Raw genomic sequence first — 18,599 nt, 5'->3', positions numbered from 1 at the left:
TCGCATGACGACAGGGCTTCCCTCGATCCGAATCTGGACTCTCCCATCAGGGAGGGGTCCGCAGAGATTAGTGATTGGACCAGGGAAGCAAACATCTGCCTCTGTGTCCCCAGGAGCCCCTTCTTCTCAGGGCTGTCCAGAGGCCAGGCAGAAACTTCACAGCTCCAGCCTGCTCCAAATCTAATCAATAAGTAAATCAAACCACAGAGAGCTGCTCAGTATGGAAGAGAATCAGAGTTTTTCTTTTACTGGTGAACAGTTCAGAGCCAAAACATCAACCGTGTCAGCATTGTTCCTCTCTGATCACTGCTGCCTGAGAGTGCAAACAGCTACAAGCCATTTGTGTGAATTAGTTTCAGCCAGAGCCTCAGAAAGCAGCATGGGTTGCCAGGCAATTATCTCCTTGCAAGTGGCCTGTGTTACAGGGGCCATATTGCAGGAGATATCTCACTTGTTCTAAGGTCTCTTGAAGCTGCCAAGATAGGAGATCAGCATCTTGAATATCTTAAGGCAAAACTACTAGTGCAGCCCTTTGGAGTGCTGGCAGGTGTCAACTGATACGTGAGCCAATGTGCAAGGAACTGGACTGCAAGGCATGAAAGTGCAGGGGGATTAAATGCCAGAAATTGCAGCTTGCCCTGGGGAATATTAGGAGCTGAGGATACCTCTGAGAGCCCAAAGATTCAGGGGTGAGTGAAGGAATGGCTCCCCACAGCCCACCAAAACACTTTGCAAAGTATCCAAAAGAGCACTCCCCTTCCTCTTTTTCCTCTCTCTTGTTTTTCCCTGGCAAGGTCCCCTCTTAAAGTGCTGCCGGAATCTGCCATCATTCAGGCTGCAATTACGTTAGGCACATCCTTCCTCCCCGCTGCCAGAGCACAGCAGTTACCCCCAAAGTAGCAGGACGTGCTGCTCGGCTGAGGACATGTCTGTGCTGCCTCCTTCCTCGGGCACAGATTCTCCCTGATCCTGAGACTACGTTTAACCTGGGAGGGAGTGATGGACAGGCAGGCTGAGGCCAACAGACAGATATTGACCCTGCGGCTAACAGTGCAGCAGACATTTCCTACCTGGGCTTGCAGAAGTCCTTTTGTGTTTCAGAAATGATTCAGTGTTATGGATTTCCTCCTGCTCCTCCTTCTCCCCTCGTTTCTGCTAGTCGGTGTGTAATAGCAAGGGCTTCATGCATATTTGATCTTTTTTTAACTATAGCATGAAATCTGAATGCTGTATTTATGGCTGCAGCTGTCACTCCTCTGAAAGCATACACTAAAATGAAGATTAACAAGTTTGGGCTCTCGGGAAAGCATGTAAAACAGTGTGTTGTGGAGGACTTTGTGTCATCACATGGGAGTGAAGAACAGAGCAGTATTTTCTGAGTTTCTCCAGGCTGGGGTTATTTATCATCATCTGAAGCAAATGCTTTCCTCATTCTGTGCCTTGGTTTGAAATTCTCGAAACCCCAAATCAAATTCTTTTTATCCATGTACAATAGACACAAAGTACAGGATAAAGAGCCCAAGGGGATGGTTTAATAGTTGAAGAATCAGGTTGGCGCTAGGCAGGCTCGAGGCAGCCATATGTTCAAATCCCCGGGGCGGCCCCTCACCGGGAGGCAGACAGCGCTCCATACCATTTATTGTGCGTTCACTTCGAAACAGATGTCCTGATTACCCGGGGTGGAGGAAGAGCTGCTCTGCCTCCCTTTCAAGGAGCAAGGGCCACTGCCCCGTTCAGTCGCCCCCGCCACCTTTGCACTGTTTCTGAGCGCTTCCTTTCCTGTGAGTGGGTGGGCTGAAGTTTGAAGCTGTGCTTTGCTGATTTTTAATAGAGAGTTGATCAAATAAGGCCAGACAGCTTTTGGGTTGTGTTTGAACAGCACTTTGGCCTGAAAAGAATAGCATATATTTGGTATAGCGTACTCGGTGTAGAAGTTCTTGTTGGAGTCTCAGAGTTCCTGGCTGTCTCTCTCCTAACTGTGGGTGCGGTGCTCGCATTTGGGCTCTGTGCAGCTCCGGGTAGTTGCGTCAACGTGAGAAGTGACGTTGAAGCCGTACCTGCAGGCCTTTTGGTGACTCTCCATGCCGGCGAGAGCAGAGCGGAGTCAAGCAGGAACGTGCCCGGGTGCGTAGGGAGTCTGGCGTTGGAGCGGACAGGACTGCATGGATGGCATCGCAACGTGAAAGCTTCATCTAATGATGGAAACGGTGAAGCCATCAAGATTGATGGCGCCAGGGTGTGGGAGAATTCAGACGTATTTCTAGTAATCATATCCTTCCTGTTGTGCGTTGCTTTTGCTTTTAAGATTCTAAAATAGACTGTGTAGGAAGTTGCAAGATTTGGAGTCCTCTGCCCAGTTTCGCAGATTGAGGAGACGGAGGCTGCTCTGAGAGGCAGCCAACGCGGCGCGTTTCAGCGATGCAAACGGTTCCCCGCGCAATGATAGTTTCTGCTTGGTCGACCATTGCCTGCCTTTCTCTCCCCATCACGTTCGCACCGTAAGGAATCCGGGCAGACTGTCCTCTCCTGTTGTAATGCCCCATTGCCTGCAGTTAATTAAACTCTAGGTGACAGTCAATGCAGCGTGTCGATTCAGTTAGTGCCTGGCAGCCAAAGCTGTAACTTCCCCCTGGTGTCCATGGCTCTGAGTAAGCACTCGTATTGTATATCTCTAATTCAGTTCTCACACTTCTCTCACTCTGCATTTGCTGCTCACTCGAGTTCTTGCTGTGCCAAGTTCAGCACCCAGAAGGTGCCAATCCTTTTTTTTTTTTTCTTTTTTTTTTTTTTTTTAAGTGTCTCCATAGAAACCACTTTGGAGTTCCCCAGTGCTGGGCTTGCACAAATTCAAACAGAGCTAATGTAATGGTTCAGTTTGATCACGTTTCAGACTACAGTCAGTAGGAAGGAAGGTGCATTTCAGTGATAAAGTCAGGGAGAAAAGCAGGGGAAGTTCTCAAAGGCAGAGATGCAGCAGAATTTTCTGTTATATCAGCCCAGGGTAAAGCTTTCATAATAGCACAAAGTTTATCTGAAGTTTGTTTGGAGGGAAACATGCATATTTTCTGCTCTTGAACAAAAATTTAGGTAAAAACCCTTCCTAGGATGATAGCTGTTTACGTACAAAAATGTTTTTTTTTATGTGGAAATTCACTTTTTCACCTTGTTAACACAACTGCCTCTTGGTTTAACCTCTCTTAAAAGGTTAAAATGCATGCAGATTAGTGTACTTTTGATGTCTGAGCTAATGAAGTCCCGAGCCTCCTCTGCTCTCTTAGTTTTAGAGCCTGGGTCTGGAGATAGAGGCTCAGCTCTGCTCTGAAGTAGCCAGGATTGGGCCCAGGGTGGCTTCCCACTGTCTGACAGAGGCCGTTCGGAGCCTAGCTCGCGTGGTTGGGTAGCAGAGCCCGAGACTGGAGGATGCCTTCGTCTAGTAACTCGGGCTTCTCTCTCTTTTGCACACCCCGCTAAGGCAAATTTTAGATGGGAATGAACTCTGAGAAATGGGGGGGGGGGGGGGGGGGGATCATTAGACGGTACAGAAGGAAACTCCTTGCTGCGCTCAGATGTCCAAAGGTTGGAATGGTTTAACAGCACCAGTTCAGGTCCGTGGTCACCAAGGCAATCGCTCATCACCATGGAAACAATTGCCACCTTCTCAACCACCAGCATTTGAGCAAGTCCTGATGCTTAGCAAATAATTTCCTGAGATCCACTGTGAATCCCATCCCTTGACACATGTTGGGAGTAAGGAATAAAATAATTTGACAGCTTTCAGCCCGGTCCATCTGTTTTGAAAACACAAAAGAGAATTTCCACCAGGGCGGAAACGTTTGTGAGCTTGGTTGCTTTCTCAAGTGCTTGCTGTTTGCACGTGGTCAGTGCTTTGCCAGTTTATTAAAGCTGCTATGCTGGAGACTGCATCTAAAGTCTCTCTCGCTCCTGCTCTCTGCAAATAAAACCTCGTGTTGACCGTTTCATATTAAAACTGACGTAGCTGTTCAGAGGATATGGATCAATATTGCTTTTTCCTGGCATCGCCTCTTTGACAGGGTGGGTTGCTCTTCTCCGGGACAGGGAGCTGCATCACGGCCTGAGAGGCGGATGTAGCCGCAAGGTCCTGCTGGAGCAGGGGGCCTTGCAGCCCTTCCCAAGCTCCTGCTCCCTGTGGCTCCTGCTGGCCAGAGGCATGACAGACATGAAATGCTGCCTGGAGGAAAACTCCAGGCGTGGCACGAAGGAAAGTTGCAAATGAAATCTGGGGTATTTTGTTTGAACTGTTGCTCTCCTTGACAGATTTTCCGCAGGTGAAAGGGTGATGGTGGGCAGTGGGCAGCAGAGCCGTGTGGTCGGCAGTGCTGCAGGGTGGCCGACCAGTGCCCCAGCGTTGTTGTGGGAGAGCAGGAGATGCAGTGAGCCACCTCTCCTCTTTGCCCAGGGGAGTTCCTCCACGCAGCAGAGAGATTGGGACGGGGCATCATGTCAAAGTAGTGCAGAGGATAACACAGCTTGCGCAGAGCGTGAAGGCCAGGCCCAGCCCTCGTGATAAAAATCTACCATTCATGTGTGCAGCCAGTTCTGAGTATGGCTCAAGGGAGGTAGTAGATGATGGTCCCATCCTTGACCTGAGAATAGGCAGCCACCTGGCTCCCAGCATAAACTCATGAACTGTGATGCCAAAGGCAGGTTCCCCTGGTGGTGATGGGCTCTGGACTCCTCTGGGCTAGAAGGTTCACCCAAACCAGGCATTTTCCATGTTGAAATTGCTGGGAAATGATAAATAAGGGGTCGTGTGCTGCCTCTTTTACCTTTGTTTTTTTCTGCCTCACAACTCCACTTGAAATAACAGCAGTGCATAATTGCATCGTTTTGCCACTCACAGCATCAGTGCTGATGATTTGAGAGGTGTTATTATTGTTGCTATTAGCAGTGTAATTACTGTTAGCATGACAGTCCTCTTTGCCCAATGCACACAAGCTGAACTAACAACCTCCCAAACCAAATGCATCCACTCCAGCAGCTTGGGGAGAGAGTCTCAGGTGCTCAGCAGTCCTGCACCTTTTGAGGGTCGACACAGCAGCCTTGTAGTACTTCTGGATTACAATAGTTTTAATTAGCGCTTCTGTTATTAGTGCTATTATAACTGCTATTTTGCTATTTTAGCAGTGATTTTATTTCATTATATTAAAAAGAAAATTTTAGTCATTCCATTTACTGTATCATTTTCTTCCCATATCAACAGAAACATGACACACATCTGGGGCATGCTTAGGGCTGAGGCGTGGCTCGTGCAAAATGAGTAAGAAATGCTATGAAAAGCCACCTTCTTATTTTCAAGTATTGCTTTCTGGATTTGTGTGTTCTTCCTCTATTATTAGATATAAATATTGCAAGAAAAACCCATTGCAAAGCCAGCGCAGTGTTTTTTTCAGTGAATTTTGTTCCTTCGTCATCTCTGAATATTAGTGGTAGTTTTATATAATTTCACTTCATGTTTCTTTTTGTCAAGAAGTTGAAAAGGTGGAAGCATTTGGCTGCCTTCAAACTCTGGCAGTTTGACTGAAGTCAAGGAATCCTCCCAGCTGAAAATCCAGTAGTTTTCGGTAATATCCAAAGAGCTGATGTGAGGAAGGGCGAGAGTTGCTGAGCACTTCCACTAGTTCATGCTCACATTCAGTAATTCTCAGCTTTTGCTTCGTGCCTTGTCTGAGGTACATCACCGCGCTGAAGGATAGCTTTGGCTTGCGCTTTCTTTACTTACCTCTTGCCTCCTTTCCTACCTTAGCCGAGCAATGTGCTGTCATCTCGAGGAGCAAGTAGAAGGTGACTCTAGTTATTTTTAAATTTCTTGTCTTGAATGGCCACACTACACTTGCACAGAAACTAAAATGGGGCAGTGGGCCTCCTAACACAGCTCATTCCCTTGTTTCTGGCAGAAATGTCCATGTTGCGTTGCTCACCACTCTTCCTCCTACTCTGATGCAGGCCGGTATTGAAGCCGCAGGTGAAAGACCAGGACCTGGCAGCCTTGCCTTGCCAGGCACAACAGCACTTGCTGCAGGCTGGTGGCAAGAACAAACTGTAGTTTTTTACCTTCTCGTCTTTGCTCTTTCTTTTGATCGCTGTGGATGGTTTTAATTGTCACTTTAACATGATGCTCATAGCTAAGAAGGATGTACCGATAAGTCATTTCCAAGAACAGTGTCGCAGCTCTAAAGCTCACCATCTGCCTGTTTCAGCCGCAGGCTGCAGCACCCTGAGCTGTGCACAACGTTGTGTTCTCAGGATAACAGTTGTTGTGGGTTGTAACAATTTCTAGCGTTGCTTTGAGTTTGTTAGAGGAGGAGGAAAGGTGGATTTCCCCTGAATTTATTTTACTGGCACCTAGCTTATGTCTGTAAGATGCACAGCAGTGAGGAGAGGAGTTGCTACGTGTATTGCGCATGTGGATTTGCACATAATCATTTCCAGGCTGATGAAGCTATTGACTCTGTAAGCTCCTCAGGAGTGTTTCTGGAAGCTGCAGAGGAACTGCATCAAAACTGAGTCTATACCAAGCTCAGTCTTGTCTTGGAGGAGAAGGGCTGGAGGTTCCCCTAACTGTGTTGTCCCCACAGAATGGCCCTGCAAATTGAGCTTGGTCAGTTTATGAAAGAAATGACAATATGCAACTACCCGAACTAGCAGTGGCCTGGATTCTGACAACTCACGTGCTCTTTTCCATCCAATATCACAAAAATCACAGCAGATGGGGCTCACCTCACCTAGTCCATTCTCTTGCTCCAAAGCAGGATCAGCTCTTCCTACCTGCTTATAAGTGGTTTCGTGTATTCCAAGACACCTGCAGAAGGTGGGTATCCTTGGCTGTTGAAAGTCTGCACATCCCAAAGGGAATCTCTTGAAGAACTGATGGTACCCAGATTTTTGAAACATGGTCAGGATCATGTAACAACCTAGACAGTTAGTTATAATAAAGCTAGGAGTTAGGAAAGGTCTCAGGAATCATGATGTTTGGTGTCTCATTGTAGACACTTCCCTTGGTGACCCAAGAATCGAGATTCTTATGCTCTCTTTGGTAGACAACACCCTGCTGTTATGCAAGATGCACCACCAAATTTTCTCTTGCTGTCCACCCTACTTTTTTGTTTTCTTTGGTCCACCCCAAGATCCTTGAACCTCTGCAGAAAGTCATCATCATCTTTCCTTCTTCCACTGAGTGCTCAGAGGTTAAATACAACAGATTGCTCAAACTTTTCTGAAGAGTTATCCTCTCCTTGAACTTATTTCCCCATCAGCCCACTTCATAGGGCTTAAAAGATGACTAAGTCAAGGTTTGTGTGAGCTGTAGACTAAACATTTCCCCATCTTGCTCTTCCCATCAGCAGCCCTCTCTCATGTTTTCATGATGTGCCTCATCTCCTAATACCAGTACATAACCCGCAGATCACGAATACACATTTTTCAAAGAGACTCTCTATAAAGGTCTATTAGCAGGGGATGAGTAATGGCTTGACAAAATAGATTTAAGTGGCCCCTTCTGAATCATCTTGGCAGTAATAGGGAGTGTGTGTCCATTTTTTGATTAAATATTTCCAGTGCCATTAGCTTGGGTGAAGTAAACAACTTCTATTGAGTTTGCCCACTAATGACAACCCAAAGGCCTTTGATCTCTCTGTTATCAGAGAGCCATCCTATTGCTTGGATGTGGGAAAAGATAATGTAATCATAGCTAAAGGTGCCTCTTGCAGAACAATCAAAGAGCTTGGAAACAGTTCTTTATTCTATCATTCTTCATGCTCCTGCCACCTTTAATGAACACGGCCAGATCCTGCTGTGATTGGCATCCTGTGACTGCAGAGTCTCTGGGCCCAGTTAGAAATAGGCTCTGCAGCTGCCTTATGTCTGCGTCTGCAAAAGTTGAGGGATGATATTGCAGAGTTGTACTGAGGAACTTCCTTGCTGCTGTTCAATTTCTGCTCCTCCGGAGTTACGAAATATCATGCATCCCAGTTCCAAATTCAGAAACAAAACAGAAATCTGTTGCATCAGATTAAAACTCCAAACTTATGCAGGGTGAATATATTGGTGTATTTGTATGGCTAGTGGTGGGATCATGTATTTGCATGAATATATGCAATTATAAATGGCTACAAGATTTTTGCAAAGAAAGTCAGTCTTGATTTATTTTGCAGAAGCTGGGCAGGGCCTCTTTTCATTTCAGATGGGCTGTAGCATACTTCAGTGTTCTTCCTGTCTATCATTTTATAGCAAGCCTCACAATATTCAGTGCTTTTTCTTTAATTCTTTAACTGGAATCCTATGACTCAGTATGCATCAAAAAGGAAAACATAGTCTCTAGCTCTTCTTTCTAGTTGATGGTTCACAATGCAAGATATATTCAATCGGAATATTAAAGGAAAAAATGCAAAAAATAAATAAGTATTCATGATGCATCATTTTCTTAAAAAAAAAAAAAAAAAGTATACTCTGTGATTAGCCAGCAAAGCAGATTCTGTTGGTCAGACTGATTTTTCACCAGTTGGTATTGACTTCAGTACAGACAGTGGTTGAGACCCCTTTGCAAGGGGCAAGACTGACTCCTTGAGTGACTGTAATTTTTTTATCGATATGGATAAGCAAACTAGATTGGATGAGATTCAACAGAGGCCTTGCAAAGAGATGTCACACCTCACAGATCTACTGGTTCTTTGAAGGAGTCACCCAGCATATGGATAGGAATGATTCAGTCCATATAATTCCCATGGCTTTCCATCAGGCACTCTTAGAGGAACTAAACTGTTGGGGTGAGATGAAACTCTGCTCGTAGGGAGAAGCCACCTCATATTTAACAGCTGCTCAAGAGAGAAGAGGGAAGGATCAAAAGAGCAGGTCCATTTCTGAACTGGTGGGTGGTTTCCCAGCTCGCTGTGGTCCACATACCACGTGGGTTCTCACAGATGAGGCACCAGCCATGGCATTTCTATGAGCAAAGGGCTGATCTGCAGCTTGCCAAGCACTGGGCTCACTCTGAACAGGCAGTTCCTCGCTTGTGCTTGGCATAGGAGGAATGATTCAGCCTTTGCTCCCCTCAGCACAGTCATCTTTACGGTTTTCTCCTTTTTTTTCTGTGAAACTAATCTCAGTGTACAACAGAGGTGACCAGTTCATGGAATATATGCTCAAGCATCTGCCCCCAGAAGAGCTGTTGCAGTGCTCTCGGTGTATTGCTGCAAGCATTCAGCCTTGGTTGTTATCTGGAGACGTCATTCCTTCCTCCTGAGACTTCTTATTTAATAACCAAACCTTTTGGCCTTGTTTTGGGGGTTATTCTTATTTTTATTTTAAGGCTTATTTTTTCAGCCATCTGTCAGACTATGTGAGCCTCCATCAAGATATAATCTGCCTGGTTTTCAAGAATAGAAGCTTTAGTTCTGCAACTAGTGATAGTGTTTCAGATTACTTGCCCAGGTCCGTTCTTCCTGAAGGTGGAGAAGACAGCAGTTGATCTAATTCAGCTTGGCATTTACGCCAGTTGAAATGAGATTGCATTTTGCTGAATGAAACTGAGAAATGAGAAGGTAATGCTGCAAAGCATAGATACGTCATGCCACATGGGACATCCTGCCTGGGAAGCTTCCGAGGGAAGCTACAGAGAGGAGCTGATTATCCCAGAAAACAAACTCTCTGATTCCTAGCTCTAGTTGCAAGAGATAGAACTGTGGCAGCCAATGCTTCTTCTACAGAAAAAAATCCAAGTCAAAAATCAGCACCGTTTGAGCTTGAAGGGTTTACACAAAAACTCCAGAGGATATACTGAGTTTGGTATGTTGTCACTGCTGGGTATCATTGACTCTAGTGGCATTTTTTTTGAACATCAGGATACATTGCACTTATATGCTTCTTGCAGTTGTCCACCAATGCCATCTTTGCAGCTCCACGAAGGAGCAGCACGTTTTGCATTCACCTGGCTGCAGTGTTCGTATCCAGTTGTGTCAGTAATTATTAACAGTGACTTTCATGCCACTGAGCAGAGAGGTAAAAGCAATTCCACAGAGCATTAGGAGATCAAGTAGGTCAATTGAAAGTAAGAAAAATTACCATCAGCTATCTTCAATTAAACTGTTATCGCTCCACATGAAGGATCCCATTTAGAGGAAGGCATAAAACCTGAGAGTTGAGATGAATGAGAGTAAGTTCTCCGTTTTTAATTCCAAAGCCAGAGTGAGAACATTCATCAATAGGCACGAGGAGGGGATTTCTCTCTCTCCTCTACTTTCCAGCCTACTTTGAATTAGGGCCTCTTGGGGAATCTTTCAAAAAACTTTTTTTCCTCAGAAAGCACAAACTTATTGAAGCTTTTTGTAGAGACATTAGTGGCAGCTAGACCCTCCTTGCGAGAGGCTCTTGGCTCCAAGAGGATGTAGGGCCTAACTACCAAAAGCAGAGCAGATGGCTCCTCGAAATAGCAGGCATCATAGTGGCAGGGCAGTCCTCTAGGAGCTATGGCATCCTGAAATTGAATTTAAGACAGTAAGAATCTTATGCTGTAGTCAATAAGCTACTTCAAAGTAGTTTACAAGGAAAATATTTCCAAGTGCAGAAATTCAAAGGCCACTTGCATTATTCTTTGAATTTTTTTAAAAAGTTCAAATTAAGAATGAAGAATGGAGAAGAGGAAAGAAGCCAAGTCTTAAGTTGCTTTGAGCATTTTTTCTGTAGACGTATCAGAATTATCAAGTTTGGTCTTTGACAAGCAAAAAAGGAGGAAAAAAAATAAAGGTCAAAATGTAGTTTTTACATTTGCTGGCTGTCTTTGGAGGTCACTTATGTTCCCTGACAGCTCTTTGCTTCAGCTGCAAGCTTCTGACTGTTCCAATTCCCTTAGAGAGGGCCTTTTCCAAAGTGCTTAATAGACATTAGAACTAAATAACAATAAATAAAAACAAGCATACAGCTTGCAGAGTTTAAAACAAGCTTGTCTCTTCTGCATAAAACTACTGCAGGACTGAGTCTATGCTGGTGAGATTCCACAGTTTCCCTCCCTCTCCTGCCTTTGCGCCGTAGGATGTATCAATGTTTGGTACTGCAGTTTAGCCACACCACACACTTGTGGTGTGACTACTAGTGCGTGAAGCTTGTTTGACGTCCCGTTCGAGCCAGTACTGCTTTTACCAGAGCCTGAAGTTACTCTCAAAGCACGTGAGGCTGAACACCCAAGTTCTCATTCAGGTATGAAGTTTGCTGCTGGCCTGTAGTGCCTTGGGCTTCTTTATTCCATGATTTCAGGTGCACGCAGTTGCCTTCAGCTGCACACCAGGCTGGGGAGCACCTGCAGCAGCCTCCTTTCAGCATCATTTCTGCATCCTGCAGTGTAAATCTGCAGGGACAACGTGTCCCATGCCAAAAAGTGATGTTTTTCAGGTATCATCCTGGGCCTTTCCAGTATTATTCTTGTTCCAGTCACGTAGAGCCTGTAACGCTTGAGGGAGGCAGGAGAGCCCCCCTTTTCCCAGGTAATAAATACCTGCTGTGCTTGAGGGGAAAAGACCAACCCCCGAAAAAGGGCTCGGAAGGCCTCCAAACTCATTCCGAATGGCCGATTACATTGTCCTGGACAGGATAGTAAGCGCGAGCCTCGCTGGCACTCAAAGTGACAGGTTCCTCTTTGTGCTCCATTAACCATTTAATTAACTTGAGGTTGGGCCTGTCCCAGGCCATGACTGGTTGCTGGGCTGACTTCAGAGGGACCTGTGCTTGTGCCCAGGAGAGGTCAGTTAGCTGGAATGAGGGCTGAAATGCCCATGATGTGACAGTTAATTATAGCTCCTGGCCTGTGAAAAGCTTACAGGAGGAGACAAGGGTTCCTCTTTGGTTTGGTTTGCTGTGGGGAAAGAGTGAGGGCCAGAAGTTGGTATCTGACGCAAGTTTTCAAGGGAACAAGAGTACCAGAAATGCAGCTGAGGGTCTCAAATATCTGTAAAGCTTGAACTCATAGGAGAGCAAGGATTTGGGGGTGACTCTGGATGCAGTTGAGCTGTTGTGCACTGGGAGGAGGGAACCACCTGGTGCCAGGAGGGCTGGGACAAAGCTGCCACCTCCAAGGACAGGTATGAAGAGAAAGGGGCTGAGGGACAGAGATCCCTGCACTTACATGCTGGGTTAAACCCAGCCTCCAGCAATCCCAGGCAATGTTTTACCCAGCTCCTCATCCTGTATTTGGAAGGCACCCAGGCATCCGGGGCCACAGACTAATGCTCACTGCCTAGTATACTAAGAGTTTGGTTGTAATATTAGTATTATACATGTACATCCACCACATGTTCTAGTTTTCTGCAAAAAGTTAAAGGAATATTTTGTAATGCTGAGCTCTCTTTAGCAATTTCATTGATTTGCTCCCCTCCTGTGGTGCTAGTGCTTCAAACCCATTTAAGCTATTTTCCACAAATTTTGAACAATATTTCTTATTTAAAAAATTCTAATCCCTCCCAAATCATCACTTTAATCTGTCCCAGAAAACTGGCTTTTATCTTGCGATTGCTTTCACAGTGGCACATAAACCCAAAAAACGTAATATGGAGTCCAGTAATCCATCAGTTAAACAGATTAGTTATGTAGCAGGCGGTATGGCACAGCAAGTAAAGCAAGCAGGCTTTAATCCCCCTGCTTGGAGCAAAAAGCAACTCAAAGATAGTGCCAGGGCCTGCAGTCGGTGTGCTCTGGGAATGCCCGGCAGCTCCTTCTGCGTCGCAAGTCTCCTAGCAGCGACGGACCCCGGAGGGTCGCTGCTCACCGTGTCTGCGTGCTCCTGCCGGCTCAGGAAGCACTGGGTGAAACAGTGAACCGTGAGACTCCTCTCAGCTGTGAGAGGAGGAGATGCGTCATGGTTGCTATCAGTTTGCATAATTTTCATGAGGCTCTCTCCTTTTCGCAGCTGGTGACGCTGCGACAGAGGCTGCCGGTGTCCAGGTATCACCTGTCTATGGGTATGGCGTGCAGAGACGGCACTTCGAAAAGCCGTCAGCGTGCCTGCGTGAACATCTCTCTGATCAGTTCTGTGGTCTGGCAGTGCCGGGAGGAAGGTGGAAATCTTTGAGCTCCTGTCCTCACTCTGACCATGGCTCATCGAGTGAATTGAATCTCAAACTCCCCCAAACTAGGTTTCTTTTCAACAGGGTGGAGCAGGGTCTTCCTATCTTGTTACCATAGATCAGACACAGAGCCGGAGCTGACACCGCTGGCTGGCCCTTGGTGAAGGGGGCTCGTATTCAAAAGGAGACTATGCACAAATGCCGTGTGGGGAGAGTCCTTGCAGCTAAAACTGTTCTTCCTGAGTGTTTTTCCGTGTTTGCTTGTTATTGCATCTTTGCTAGGAAGTATCAGGCACTGCTGGGCAATCCCTCCGTTAGACTCTGTGCACAGCTTGCAAGTGCGTTTGCAACCTATGAACATACTTAAAAAGAAAGCTGTGTAATGCTGGGTGGATTATCCAGTGTTGCACTAATTACCACAGTTTGGGTTTGTTAATCCAAACAGTTGCGGTTTTGGGAATTTCCTTCCCTCCCTCACCTTATTGTAATTAGTTTGCAGACTTTCTCCCCTGCGCCGTGCCCTTTTTTTTTTTTTTTTCTGTGAAATGAGGATGATGCTAGAGACTGTAGACAGGTGAAATGCATTGCAAGGGAATACCTGGTTACTGGAAAATGACAACTCTCAAAAACGGGGTGAAGAGAGAAAATAAGGATTGTCCAGAAGCAAAGCACAAATTGACAGTTCGTTATGTCTCCTCTTCCTGGTCAGAGTCCCTGCAGACCGAGCTTAAAATATAAAGCAGAAAAGCCAACATAAACAAGTGCTCAAAATCCCATTGACAGCTTTAGGCCTAGGACTAGAGAAAAAACAACACAAGTGCAAAGGATGTTTATGAGACTAAATGTTCTGAATTTGTTTACCACTCCTCTGCATCTCTGCCAGCCTCAGCTTCCCCTGTTCAGGAGGAATCAAATGGCTGCTTTGGGCTCAGGGGAGGTTGCGAAGCCAAGCTCATCTTTTACTCTGGGAACTTCCTTCCCTTCCAGGTCCTTCCCACTCGTTCAGCGGGAGGCACCAGGTGTCTAACAGCCCTTTGCCGCTGTGATGGAGGCATGATTATTTATTCTCGATGTCAGAGCACAAAGGTGCCCTGGCCAAGGCCGGCTGCTGTCCTGCTGAGGACTGAGCATAAGCTGCATAAAAGGGGTTTTTGTGGATGCAGCAGTCGAGAGAGACAAGGTGGAAAATAGACAAGAGCGGAAAGAGAAGCACAAAGAGATAAAATGACTTGCATGAAGGAATCTAGTAATTCAATTGCACAAGGAGAAGCTAAAGTTGTAAAGTCCTACTCCCATTCTTCATCCGCTGCTCGTAGGGGCCATCAATAACGTGGCCATTGTGGGTTTCTTCTTTATTGAATCGCTCTGCGCTTTCTAATTCCAGGAAGGCTCTGGGTTGTGCTAGCTCCGTCTTGCTGAAACCAGAAGTATCAGATTCTCAGAAAGAGAGTAGTCTTCCAAGGTTTTCAGACCCAAACTATTTAGAAAAGGATTTTTTGTCTGTTTATCTGAACTCAGAATGAACCACTGAACATTTGAGGTTTGTCCCTAATAAAAACACGGTTTTGAATCACTGAAATATTCTGCAGTATAAATATGGCCTTCAAAGCGAGCAGAGGTGGTTGTGCTTTCCTGGGACATGTTTTGCCTGGAGTCAAGGCTAATTGTTACTTTGAACTTTTATTCAAGGATGCTGAAATCTTGCAAATTGATCCCATACAGTTTCTGCCCTTTTCTTGAATGGTGGGAAACTTGCTGTTTCTCCTGCAAAAAAAAGCAGGAAGATTTATTTCAATCTCAAATCTATAAAATTTGTATCCAGATCGGAACCCTTTTCCAAACGCTGTCTCAGACTGGGTTGGTAGAACAGTTAAACTGCTCTCTGTGGCCGTTTTTGCTGACTGTCTCCTGGGATGGCAATTCCCATTGCAGCCTCCATGCGTGGCACTGTGGACCGAGCGACAGCGTTGCCCACCATCCCTTGCACTGCATCTGGTGTAGACATTCCTGGGTGTTTCCTGGCCTCCTGCAAAGCCACCTGCATGCCGTTTGGCCATGCTCTGTTTGGCCTCTTCTGTCTTGTAAACCTGGACTAATATCAAGGTCAAACATAGCAGCAGATGTGGAGTTATCCAAAGCTGTTGCTCTCTCGCCATGCTTTGCAAAAGAACTTTTCACTGATGCACACAGTTTGAAGCCCTAAAGGGCAGAAATAGTTTCCTTGTCTGAGTTCTTAGGGTTTAAAAAAATGGTTTCCTCCCTCATTTGACAAAAGGGAAAGCAGTACCACTTTGGAAATACTCTGCATCATTTTGATACCAACCTTTGGTTTGTTGACTTTCCTTTGCTAGAAAGGAAGGTGCATTTCTCAACACAACTTCAAGTGAAAAACCTGAAATTTGCTTTTCTGAGAAGGTCAAAACAAGACATCACAACAATTTTAAAGCTTTGTTGCAACTTCATTTTCTTCCAGCCAGCAAGTCTGATGAAAATAATGCTTGCCATGAAAAGTTTTGTTTTCAGCAAATCAACATTTTGTTTTTCCCAGAGATAAGGGCTCCTGGAAGAATTCCTGCTCTGGAGTTGGCTTGAATTTGAACAAAACAACAGTGTCTCCTAGTGGCTGAGGCCTCTTCCAGAGGGATGGCCAAATCCATCTTAGCTTTCAAGTGTCTTTTCCTTGACCCTCCTCTTAGATCTTTGCTCATCCTGGAGCGCAAGAAGTAGGAAATGAATTGTGCTCTGAGCAACGAACCATTTCATAAGCCATAAAAATATCTATGGCAGGCTGTTTTCTAGGCTCCAGTTGGTGCTGAAAGAAAGTAATTACATTTGAAGGCAGTATCACTGGATGCTTGCCTCATCTGCTGTTTGGCTTCCACTCTAATAACACAAGAGCTCACATCAGCAGCTTAGCCAGCATGCAGGGCTATCCATCCTTGTCTTTGCCCAGTGGGTCCTGCCTTCTCGTCACTGCGGGATTACAGTCTGAACAGCTCTCGTTACAGCCGTCCTTGTCACCAAATTAGTTCTATCTAACACCAAACATGAGCAATAAAGGATAACGACGATCTTGTCTGAAGCACGATTGGCTTTGCAGTGTCAGCTAGCTGTCCCTCAGCCTTGCTACCTTGCTCAATCTGCTGGATCGGCTTCTCATTATAGCTGTTGGTGATCTCATCAGTGCCATCTCCTTGTCCTCTCTTTTCCTTCTTCCTCATGCCCTTTCTCTTGAGAGGTCACTGCAGCTTTTTCCTTAACTCTGTGATCTCATATATGAAGCAAAACTCCTGACCTTGGAGAGTAAGCAATAAGGACCCCAAATTGTCAAAGGAAATTGGCAAAACAATTCAAGCAGCAATACTGACAGATTGACCAGTTGCAACCCCAAGTGTTCAACAGGCTGCAAAAAATCATGATGTTGGCTTATAAAGTATGGGATTTTAAAGAATAACAACTTACAAATTCTTCTCACTTGCCTGAAGGTGTTTTTAAGCTTGTCAAGCTCAGGCTTTCTAGGCTGGATGCTAACTTTTTGGTGATGATTCCCAAGTTTGTCTTGTCAAATTCACATGACTCCAAGTTTAGAGATTTTAAAAAGATCGCCAGCTCTCCTCCTTTTCATGCTAGGTTGTGACTCTTGGCAGCACAACCTGGCAAAAGCAAGGAGAACGTGTGGACTGCTGTATTGGCTTCAGAGACAACGGATGTGTTGCAGGCTACAAGGTGCGCTAGGAAGCAAGGGATGTATTCCCTATGTTTCCCAGCAGACATAGTGCTGCACAACTGTCCTGTCCCTTTGAAGCTGCTCGAGCTGCAGATTCATTGCTGGTGGTTACGTCATTAATTCCCCAGGCTCAGCACACTCGCAAGTCCTGCAGCCATCCCCAGCCTGGAGCAAACACCCTGTCCCGAGGAGGCCTCAGCCTGCTGCTGGGAGGGAGGCAGGAATTTAGCAAGTTGTTTTGCTTCTTGTCAAGAATGCTCTTGCATAACCCCGACCGAGGAGAGAGACTGCGAGTGTGCCAGCCGCATGCTGCTTGACAAACAGCTCAGGTTCACTGAGAGCACCGTACCCCATCCGTCCTGCTGCTTACAGTGCAACAGGGACTAGGGAGCTGGGGGACTATTTCAGGCACAGTCTCCACCGGAGAGCTGGTTAAATGCCATTCTCAAGCAGCCGTCTTCTTCATCTGTGTTTTTCTTGCAAAGAAAAGAACTCTCTGTGATGTTTCGACGTCATCAGAGGAGGGAAGAGCAGGCAAGTGCTGATTCATGTCGAGGAGGAAATTGCCTTACATACGGCGAGGAAGGCATGCAGAGGGCAGCCCAAGAGCCATGCTGGTCCTTTTACCATGCAGCCACCTGGGCCGCCCCTTGGTAGAGCCTGGAAAACCACAGATGGCACAGTCTTTCCCCTGGTATCCATTAGTAATTAGCGTATATGGGCTATAATCGTGAGGACTCAGGCTCTTAGTGCTCTCTCTCCTGAATAAATGGTTGAGCAGAAGTTTGTTTCATAAAGTAATTTAGCCTCTGAATGATGGCTCATTAGCAGCCCACAGACTGTCACTACCGATAGTACAGGATATTCGGGCTCTTCCAGGATCTGAGTTAACTCTTTCCGCTTCTCCCCCGATTGCCAAGCATTCATTTTGCAGAGTGCAGAGTTAGACGTGCCTGTGCCATGGTCTTCTCTCTGCGGAGCCTCAGATAATACAACAACATCCCTGAGAAGCTGCCAACTATTAACATAGTGTCTAATGACAGGTGGAGAACAAAGGAGGCTATTATCAGTCAGGAGATGAGTCAGATATGAAAATAACACCTTTTTCTAGACAATATTATTACACTGAGGAAATGAAAAGACTCATCTTCCTTTGCAAAGGAATGGGTCTTGAGCAGTAGAAAAACACATTACAGAGCCTGGTGCTCTTTGAGGGAATAGCTCCAGTAGGTGAACAAACCCAGTGTCACCTTTTGTATTTGTCACTATTGCACCATATTCTGGCCACGAACCATCCGGCCAGGATGCTGGACAGATGCTCCTACACTTCCCAGGAAAGGAACACGTAAGGCTATACCTGAAAAGGCAGATTATAGCCCAACTCTTAGGTAATTTTTTTGGTACTGGTGGTGGAGGAAGGGAATGGAAAGATCAGTTTTTGTATTTCAGCTGCATGCAAACCTGCACACTTTGTGGAAACCACTGATCACGGAGGGAATCTTGACCCTGGGGATGAGCCCGAGGCCATATCGTTGATGTTTTAACAAGATCTTGGGCTTTTGGGGAGGATTTCCAAAGGCCCTCAGGGGATTAAACCATTGATCCCACCAGCTTTCGCTGGTATTAGCTTTCCCAGATCTCTTAGGATATGTCTGCAGGAAAAGGGCTTTGTTTGTATGTGAATACAGCTACTCTGTGTTGACAGAGTGCTCCTACTTTGCATGTAGCAGTACCCAGAAAGCTCTGCTTGGCTTAGTGTGGTATAAACTGTGTTCCTGACCAGT

General features: G+C 45.8%; 1 protein-coding gene across 5 annotated transcripts in view; it reads left to right on the top strand.

The window, feature by feature from the left end:
* Window positions 1–18,599, top strand: part of CACNA1H (calcium voltage-gated channel subunit alpha1 H) — a 221,701-nt gene that overhangs the window by 144,509 nt on the left and 58,593 nt on the right. The window lies entirely within an intron of this gene.

Source organism: Rhea pennata, chromosome 15 (assembly GCF_028389875.1).
Source record: "Rhea pennata isolate bPtePen1 chromosome 15, bPtePen1.pri, whole genome shotgun sequence".
NCBI classification, from domain to species: Eukaryota; Metazoa; Chordata; class Aves; order Rheiformes; family Rheidae; genus Rhea; species Rhea pennata.
The sequence above is the reverse complement of the archived record's forward strand: the minus strand, read 5'-3'. Positions and strand labels throughout refer to the sequence as shown.